Raw genomic sequence first — 10,061 nt, forward strand, 5'->3', positions numbered from 1 at the left:
TGATGCTGTTAGTCTGCTGTGCATGGATTCAACAAAAATACTGGAGCAGAGCGTCTCAAAAAGGAAGGTCTCGTGTCTGAAGCGGGTGCGTGAACGCCCGCGGAGGGAAGCCGGCACAGGGAGACGGGGAGCAGAGGGAGGGGCACACAGAGCACACCCCACTCAGAGACCGGCTACCCGCCCCAGTGAGCAAGGACCTCCCTGCTGGTCCACCTCCCAGACCCCACTATTAGACCAAGTCTCCACCCTTGGTCCGTCAATCCCTTAGCTGTTTCCCTAAGTCTCGGGGGTTAAGTGCACGAGTATGGGAAGCCCAATCCTGTTCAGTTACCGAGCCCCGCTGAGCTCCCATGGTGAAGACCGGGAGGGACTGCAGTGCATCAACTCCTGGGAAGGTGGCCGCAATGGGACGCCACAGGGGACCCAAATTCGTGGTTAATCAGCCCCAGCCAAGACCTGAAGGACTGGGGGAGGGGGCAGGGGTGGGGGGGATGAGAACCTGTGAGCAGGAAGCCAGCACCCTCTGTGACATCCTCCTTACAGTCATCCTAGTTGTCCAGTTTGTGACAGGTCCTAGTTACACAGTTCAACACTCCCTTGCTGCTTCTGCGGGCTACAGCACAGAGATGTCGTAGGGGCTCCCTCTGAGGGGACTTCGGGCACTTGTCCACAGACAGAGAGCTGTGTCCTCCCCTCAGTGGCTCTGTCCGTGGCAGGCAGACCCAACAACAAGACCTCACCTGCCGATTCAGGGGCAGACACAGTGGTCACGGAGGGACACCCACGGCGTGCAGTGCCCGGCAGGTGTCTGGGGAGCGCGAGGAGGGAGGCCCAGCGTGGGATGCAGCAGAGCTCCATCGGGGAGCCTGCCAGTGCACCCCACAGCCCGAAGGCGTTTCCCTCCAGCACTGAAACCCCGGCACTCCAAGTAGCTCCCCCTACCGAGGGCCAGCGCCATCGACAGCCAACGCACCTGCCTACGTCACAAAACCAAAACACCTGTGGCCACGGAATCCCCGAAGCTCTCTGCATTACACCTCATCTTCTTTTAACAGCCACTTAGGAAGTAAATCAAACCATGAAGGACAGAATTCTCCCATTTTTCCAAAGCCGTGGCCCTGGCCCACTGGTGACATCTCTCTCTGCTGAATTCAAACACGACACATTGAATCCACGGATTAATGCCCAGCAAATGCACTCACGTTGTCCCACGTGCCAGAGCCGTGCTCCCGGCTTTGTGCGTCTGTTCTCCTTCACAACTCCCAACAACCCCAGCCAGGACGTCAGACCTTCTCCGTTCACAGTCGAGGGAGGTGAGGCGCAGGGCGGTCACAGGGTTGACGACTGGTCCAGGCGTGCTTGGGATCCAGGGCCAGCATGTGAGCCACCCCCCGGAACGCCCTCCCGTGTCCTTGCGAGGTTTACAGCGAGAGGCAGCCGGGAGCGAGCATCAGGGTCTGGGCAAATGCACTGCTCCCCCCGGGGCGTTCCAGGAGCCCACTGTGAAAACTCCTGTTTAGTTGGATGGTTGATGACGGAGGTGTCAGAGCTGGCCCATAGCAGATGACCTGCCATAAACAACCCACGCACAGCTCTGTGCACGGCCTCACTCAGGATCCGCAGTGAAAGCGAGGGGAGCAGCCATGAGAGAAAGGTCTCCAGCGTTCCCTCTGAGGCAGCGGGTGCGGGTGCGCCCCCTGGGAGGCAGAGCCCAGCCTCTGGGACTTACCCACATGCTCGGAAGGGGCCTGAACTCCCCACGTTGTCCGGTGCTGAGCTTACAGGGCCTTCTTCCAGCAGCTCGTGAGGATAAATTCTGATGGCAAAGCAGAAAAGTCTCCATTCACAAAACAGGGCGCTGGCAGGAGCTCCGGGGTGTGCAGAAACCCGAACAAGCCGAGAAACGAGGCAACCAGAAAGTGGATCTTTATGCTGGGCCCAGCCCCCGCCAATCTGCTTCACTCTGCGGCACCGCGAGCCTCGTTCTGGCCTCATCACGGCAGGAGTGGGCTCACCTGGAGTCCCTCGTTGGGAATGGAAGCGACCCCAAGGCCTGCAGTGGCCTGGCCAATGCGCTGCTGGGGTGGCGGACCGAGACGAGGAGGTTCTGCGGGGGCTGGGATTCTGGACCTGAGCTCACCCGGGGCGTCCTCACAAGCCTTCCTCGTGAGGTCCCCCAAGGCGGGAGCACAGTCAGCCGAGGACACACCCAGGCCTTGCCTTGCTGCAGGAAGCGCCCATCTCTGCCTGCAGGTGCAGTTTCTGTTGGAACAGAGGGCAAAGGCGGTCGGTGTGGACGGCTCTAAATTGCTGGGAAGGAGCGGCACTAGACAGGCTGGTGTTGACGGACGAGGGATGAAGGCAGACACTGTTGCAGGAGGCCTGGGAGAGGCTGGACCTGGGACCATCTGGTGACGTAGGGCATGCACGGGAGAGCAGCCTGGGGCACGCAGCGGCCATGGGCGCAGGTGGAGGGGGCCCGTGTCCCACACAGGTGCTGAAAGAGCGTGGCAGCCCTTAGCCGCCTGGCAGGGTCAGATCACACCTACTGCGCAGCCTCAGCTCTGCTCTCGCCATGTCAGGAAGGAGCCCTTGGCCGGAGTCAGCTCAGAACTGGCCCCCAGTGAGCTGGAGAACTGATGCCAGGTGCCCGCTGCGCCCAGCTCCCGCTGAAGTCGGGGGACAGCTGGGACCCAGACCACACGGCCAAGGCCCTGGCGTCTTATCTTCTGTCACCACCCTCCTGGGGTCTGACTTACCCATCCCAACTCCTGCAAAGAAAAGCCCATGTGTGCAGGACAGGGACGGGGAGGCCCAGGTAACGATGGCCCCAGCCCTGTTTCCCAACCTCTTGGTCCCGAGGGATCTTTGAGTGTCCCCGAGACACCAGCCTCCCTGCTGGCACCAACAACAGAAAGAGCCGTGAACTCCATCCAGGCTGGCTGTGGAGCACTTCAGTCTCACCTACCTGTACGGCAGGTGTTCTAGTCCCCGTTTTATAGATGAGGAAGTGGGGACACCACGCAGGGACTTACTCCAGGTTCTGCACCCGACTGTGGGAGAGGCAGTGACCACACCTGCACAGGGAAGACGGGGTGAGGCCAGGCAAGGCCGAGGGGAGACGCTGGCCCTGGCTCCCATGTTGGTGCCAGCAGCAGGCATGGGGGCGAGGGTCTGCCACACTTGAAATTTTCCTCCTCACTGCCCCACCACGCTCGGCTTTTGTGGCAAAATCAGCAACAGGAACAACATTTCCCTTGCTCCTGGTTCAGCCAGGGGAGCCTAGGACCCAGAGCCAGGCCCCCAGAAAACAGAAGGTAGGGGAAGAGCCCGGAGCCCAGAGGGCAGGGAGGGAATCCTGGACACGGGGAGAAACTAAGAAGGAAAGCCAAGTGTGTTCCTGGCTGCTCCCAGACGCAGCGTGAGGACACGGACAGGGGAAGCCACGCGGGGGAAACAAGGAAGGAGAGCTGAACGAGAAGGAAAATGCAGACAGCCAGCGGCGAGCAGGGGAGCTGCCTTCCAACCGGCGGCACAACTCCGGCCACGGCATGCCCGTCTCTGGCCCTCGCCTCCAGGTCCGTCCGGCCTCCACCAAAGCACGCACGGCTGACCCACGAATCCGATAACCAGCACGTGTCTGTGCGGAATCGCCCCACGGCTCTACAGCCACAGCGTCCTCCACAGAGGAGGAAGGTGGGATGCAGCCTTGGAAGAAGACGGGCTCCTTCCACAGGCCTCGGAAGCCCCTTGCATGGATCCACCCGCACACACACGCCTGCCTGGGAGTCACACAGAAGGGTCTTTCGGGGGCAGCATTGTAGCACAGGCTGCCAGGGATGCCTGTATCCCGTATGGGAACCAGTTTCAGTTCGGGCTTCTCCAGGTCTGATCCAGCTCCCTGCAAATGCATCTGGGAATCAGTGGAGGGTGGCCCAAGTGCTTAGGCCCCTGCACCTGCATGGGAGACCTAGATGAAGCTCCTGGCTCCTGGCTTTGGCTGACCGGCCCCAGCCTTTACAGCTTCAGGGATCGAACCAGCAGATGGAAGCTCTCGCTCTCACTCTCCCTGTAACTCCGCTTTTCAAATAAATAATTTTTTTTAAAAAAAAGTCTTTTGTCAGCACTGACGATCCAAAAAGAAAGTAGCAAGTGGATACCCTGGGACATTGCCAGGGTCCTGTTTGGGTTTTGCCATTATCAAGCCGTGGCCGGGAAAGGGCAGATACAAACAGAGCCGCCGCAGCCGGACAAACTCACACACATTTCCTGTTCCGTGAGGTCCCAGGCCACACCCGCCTGTCTGTGCTTTGTGTGGAAGTGAGTGGGTAAGCCAGGCGCAGTCCGCAGAACTCCCTCATCAGCCACGCTGCTAAGTGGGTCAAGGAGACCAGCGCAACTGTGTCTTCCCACATCCGAATCCAGCCTTCTGCGGTCCCTGGGAACGGCAGACGTCCTCGCAAGGCTGTGATTAAATTTTTAGGAGATGCAGGCAACTTGCAGAAGGAAAGAGCGGCAGGCCCTGGGCTGCCCCCTGCACTTTCAGCTGGGGGACCCTGGCCACCTGCGCAGCGCCAGGCGCTTCACTTCCTGCATTCAGCGGCTGCGTTAGTCTGCCCGAATAAATCTTTAAAACCCCGTGCCTGTGTGGAGTCAGCCGGGCTCCGAGCACCGGGGGTGTTTCTCCCACCCCTGAATTTCTGATGCCTGCCATCACCTCGGGGGTCCCCACGCTCGCCCTCCTTAGTGTGTGTGAGGGGAGTGGAGCGGGCCAGCTGCTCTCCGGGGGAGGGAGCCGCTGGCCACAGGTTCCCCAGACCTCAGATGAATTAATAATGTAAAGCTGCCAGGAGGCAGAGACTTTGGGAGGGCCCTGCTCGCTCCTCTGCCTGTTACAACCATTAGCCACACTTTACAGCAACCCACAGAGGGAAGGTGCCACAGCCGGCAGAGACACCTGCAACGTAATTAAAGTCCCTACTCAACGCCAGCGCGGCCATCCCTGGAATACCAAGTGGGTGCCAACCCAGGGGCCAAGTGCAGAGACACCAAGAAACAAGGAGTCCAGTTGTCAGAGAGGGATGGCTCTCCAAGGGGAGACGAGGACACAAGCAAACACAAAATAGCACATTTCCAAAGGGGAGGGAGTGCGTGAGAGGGCTTCAAAAAGTTCGTGGAAAATAAGTAAAGGCAGGAGAAGTTTATTCTGCTGTAAACAACTGTGAAATCTGGGGCTGGCACTCTGGTACAGCGACTAAAGCCGTCACCAGCAAACCTGGCATCCCATATAGACGCCTGTTCAAGTCCCGGCTGCTCCACTTCCGATCCAGCTCTCTGCTATGGCCTGGGAAAGCAGTAGAAGATGGCCCAAGTCCTTGGGCCCCTGCACCCACGTGGGAGACCTGGAGGAAGCTCCTGGCTCCTGGTTTCTGACTTCAGATCAGCCCCCACTCCACCTGTTATAGCCATTAGGAGAGCGAACCAATGGATGGAAGATCCCTCTCTCTCTGTAACTCTGACTTTCAAACAAATAAATACATCTTTTAAAAAAAACCCTGAAATCCATGCATACATGTTTCACAATACTCATTTTCTGCAATTTTTTGAAGACTCCTCGTAGGCATAGATTTCAAAAATATTTGCACCAGGTGTCTCCATTAACTCTACCTCTACACACTTCGGGAAGTGCATCTGATACATATACTTCTTTTTAAAAAATCATTTATTTAAAAAAAATCATTTATTAATTTAAAAGGCAGACTTGAGAGAGGCAGAGGCAGAGAGAAAGGAATCTTCGCAAATTCCCACAACAGCCAGCAGTGGGCCAGGTTGAAGCCAAGAGCCAGGAGCCAGGAGCTTCATCCGGGTCTCTCACATGGGTGCAGGGGCCCAAGCACTTGGACCATCTTCTGCTGCTTTCTCAGGTGCATTAGCAGGGAGCTGGATTGGAAATGGAGCAGCTGGGACTTGAACCGATGGCCATATGGGATGCCAATGCCATAGGCAGAAGACAGCTTAACCTACTATGCCACAGAGCCAGCCCTGATGCACACACTTCTAAAAGAGCCTGCTAAAAGTGACAGTGGTGGGGAGAATGGGGCACAGCAGGGCCAGACAAGGCCCCGGGATTCTCTACACAACACGCCAGCACACACGTGTGTGTACTACAGAGGGGCCCGGGATTCTCTAACCAACACGCCAGCACACACGCGTGTGTACTACAGAGGGGCCCGGGATTCTCTACACAACACGCCAGCACACACGTGTGTGTACTACAGAGGGGCCCGGGATTCTCTACACAACACGCCAGCACACACGTGTGTGTACTACAGAGGGGCCCGGGATTCTCTACACAACACGCCAGCACACACGTGTGTGTACTACAGAGGGGCCCGGGATCCTCTACACAACACACCAGCACACACGTGTGTGTACTACAGAGGGGCCCGGGATCCTCTACACAACACACCAGCACACACGCGTGTGTACTACAGAGGGGCCCGGGATCCTCTAACCAACACGCCAGCACACACGCGTGTGCTACAGAGGGCCCTGGGATCCTCTACACAACACGCCAGCACACACGCGTGTGTACTACAGAGGGCCCTGGGATTCTCTACACAACACGCCAGCACACACGCGTGTGCTACAGAGGGCCCTGGGATCCTCTACACAACACGCCAGCACACACGCGTGTGTACTACAGAGGGCCCTGGGATTCTCTACACAACACACCAGCACACACGTGTGTGTCCTACAGAGGGGCCCAGGATTCTCTACACAACACGCCAGCACACACGTGTGTGTACTACAGAGGGGCCCGGGATTCTCTACACAACACGCCAGCACACACGTGTGTGTACTACAGAGGGGCCCGGGATCCTCTACACAACACGCCAGCACACACGTGTGTGTACTACAGAGGGGCCTGGGATTCTCTAACCAACACGCCAGCACACACGCGTGTGTACTACAGAGGGCCCTGGGATTCTCTACACAACACACCAGCACACACGCGTGTGTACTACAGAGGGCCCTGGGATTCTCTACACAACACACCAGCACACACGTGTGTGTACTACAGAGGGCCCTGGGATTCTCTATACAACACGCCAGCACACACGTGTGTGTACTACAGAGGGGCCCGGGATTCTCTAACCAACACGCCAGCACACACGCGTGTGTACTACAGAGGGCCCTGGGATTCTCTAACCAACACGCCAGCACACACGCGTGTGTACTACAGAGGGGCCCGGGATTCTCTACACAACACGCCAGCACACACGTGTGTGTACTACAGAGGGCCCTGGGATTCTCTACACAACACGCCAGCACACACGTGTGTGTACTACAGAGGGGCCCGGGATTCTCTACACAACACGCCAGCACACACGTGTGTGTACTACAGAGGGGCCCGGGATTCTCTACACAACACGCCAGCACATATCTTGTACATGGTTCTCCTTTGGGGTCTGGAGGGGATCGGCTATAGGCCTCGCTGCCCTCACAGATACCAAAATCCAAGGATGCTCAAGTCCTTTAAGTAACCTGGCCTGGGAGGGGGTTTGGCTTAGCTGTGGGATGCCACGCGGAACACCTGCATCCCACAGCAGAGCCTGCCTGGGGTTAGAGCCGCCTCCACTCCCGACTCCAGCTCCCTGCTATCGCACACCTTGGGAGGCAGCACTGGTGGCTCAGGTGCCTGGGTCTCTGCTGCCCTTGTGGGACACCTGGAATGAGTTCCTGGCTCATGGCTTTGGCCTGGCCCAGTCCCAGCTGTGGAAGATATTTGGAGAGTGAACAAGTAGATGGAAGATCTCTCTCTCTCTCTCTCTCTCTCTTTCAAATAAATCAATAAAAATTAAAACGGTATAGCATTTGCATCTAACCTGTACACATCCTTCCATATATCTGAATCACATCTGGATAACTTATCATCCCGGTACAGTACAAACGGCAAATGCTGTGTACAGAGTTGTTAGACTGTGTGCTTAGGGAATAATAACGAGGAAACACACGCCAGTACATGCTGCACACACATGCAACTGTTTTCCTGACATGCCCAGTCCTTGGCTGGGTGAACCTGCACACATGGAACCTGTGACTGTGGAAGGCTGACCTCAAGCATAAATAGAATTCTGCTAAAGTAGAATCTGACAGTAAATGAGCATCAGCGAATATCGGGAGAGCATCTTTCTCCAGGTTAGGCACCTGGGGACAACGGGCCGGGAAGAACCCCCCCGCCTCAACCGGAGGACCGAACAGGGTAGCAAGGTGCATCCTGGCTCACTTGTTACAGCGCCTCTCTCTTTGCCAGCAGTCACGTTCACCAGGCCGTTCACAAACACTGCGTTTTTCCTTCTCTGAGCGCGTCCCCAGTTCCCATGGCCCAGGTGGCTTCTTACCCTGGTCACCGAACAAAAGCACCGAGAATGAGTGTGGCTGGTGACGGTGCCTCTGCCCCTCTCTGACCAGGGACTGCTGGCCTGTGGGATCCCTGGGTGCGCCTCCGGGAAGCTCCCGCTGAGCGAGGAACAGGGCGCAGCGGGATGGCACCTGGAATCGCTTCCTCCTGCAGCACAATCTAGCCCGACGGATGCAAAAGCTGGAGTCTGACAAGAGCTCTTCTCTTTTTAGCAATGAAAGCAGATTCGCGTTCATGGCCACAGATACGTCTCTGTCTCTCGTCCACTTTCGCCTGTGCGTTGTGAGGGGCAGGGAGCGGGTAAGGAAGACGGGGAAGTCCCGAGAAGGACACCGGGGGCCTGCGCTCGGGCAAGCAGGTAACTGAGGAACTCAAACAGAACCCACCTAAACATGCGTGCACAGCGGTCACATCCAGTTCCACCGGAATCCTCACTGGAAAGCAGAGGACCACAGAGAATTACTTGTGCAGAGGTGGGGGGGAGGGGGCAGCACTGTGGCGCAGTGGGTTAAGCCGCCACCTGGGAGGCCGGCATCCCATAAGGGCACTGGTTCGAGTCCTGGCTGCTCCATTTCCAATCCAGCTCTCTGCACCTGGGAAAGCAGCAGACGATGGCCCAACTCCTTGAGCCCCTGCACCCACGTGAACGATCTGGATGGAGTTTCAGGCTCCTGGCTTTAGCCTGGCCCAGTCCTGGCCATTGTGGCCATCTGGGGAGCGAACCAGCAGATGGCAGGTCTCTCTATCGCCCTATCTTTGAAAATAATTTAATAAATTTTTTAAATACTTCTAAAATCAAGAGTAGGCCTTCAGGCCGGCGCCGTGGCTCAACAGGCTAATCCTCCGCCTTGCGGCGCCGGCACACCGGGTTCTAGTCCCGGTCGGGGCACCGATCCTGTCCCGGTTGCCCCTCTTCCAGGCCAGCTCTCTGCTGTGGCCAGGGAGTGCAGTGGAGGATGGCCCAAGAGTTAGGGCTCTGCACCCCATGGGAGACCAGGAGAAGTACCTGGCTCCTGCCATCGGAACAGCGCGGTGCGCCGGCCGCAGCGCGCTACCGCGGCGGCCATTGGAGGGTGAACCAACGGCAAAGGAAGACCTTTCTCTCTGTATCTCTCTCTCTCTCTCACTGTCCACTCTGCCTGTCAAAAATTAAAAAAAAAAAAATTAAAAAAAAAAAGAGTAGGCCTTCACGCACACACACAACCGTTCACAGTCGTGTCTGATAGGAATTTGCAGAGGGTACACCTCAGTCTCAACAGCCACAGTTCCACGTGGGCAAGGTAGGACCGAATCATGGTGTTCACTGTTAATGCAAAACAAAACAAGCCAACAAAACCAGAAACACTCGGGCCTGTGGTAGGTGTGGGGGGGCAGGCAGTAGACGGCTGCTCTCCAGGCAAACTCCCCACTCCGAGCACAGTTCCTGCATCTGAGTTTGCAATGCCCCTGCCGCCGCTTTGGGTACCAGTCCTGATTGCTTTTCAGGTGGACACACCTCCCAGGAGCCCTGTCCCCCTGAGCTCAGACCCAGGCAGTGCCACGCTCCCCCGGCTGCCGTGCAGGCTTCCAGCACGGGTGACCAGAGGGATCCTCAGTAAGGACGCTTGCCCTTTCCAGAGCCGCTGCAAATGACCAT

The sequence above is a fragment of the Lepus europaeus genome, chromosome 4, assembly GCF_033115175.1.
Source record: "Lepus europaeus isolate LE1 chromosome 4, mLepTim1.pri, whole genome shotgun sequence".
In the NCBI taxonomy this organism is placed as follows: domain Eukaryota; kingdom Metazoa; phylum Chordata; class Mammalia; order Lagomorpha; family Leporidae; genus Lepus; species Lepus europaeus.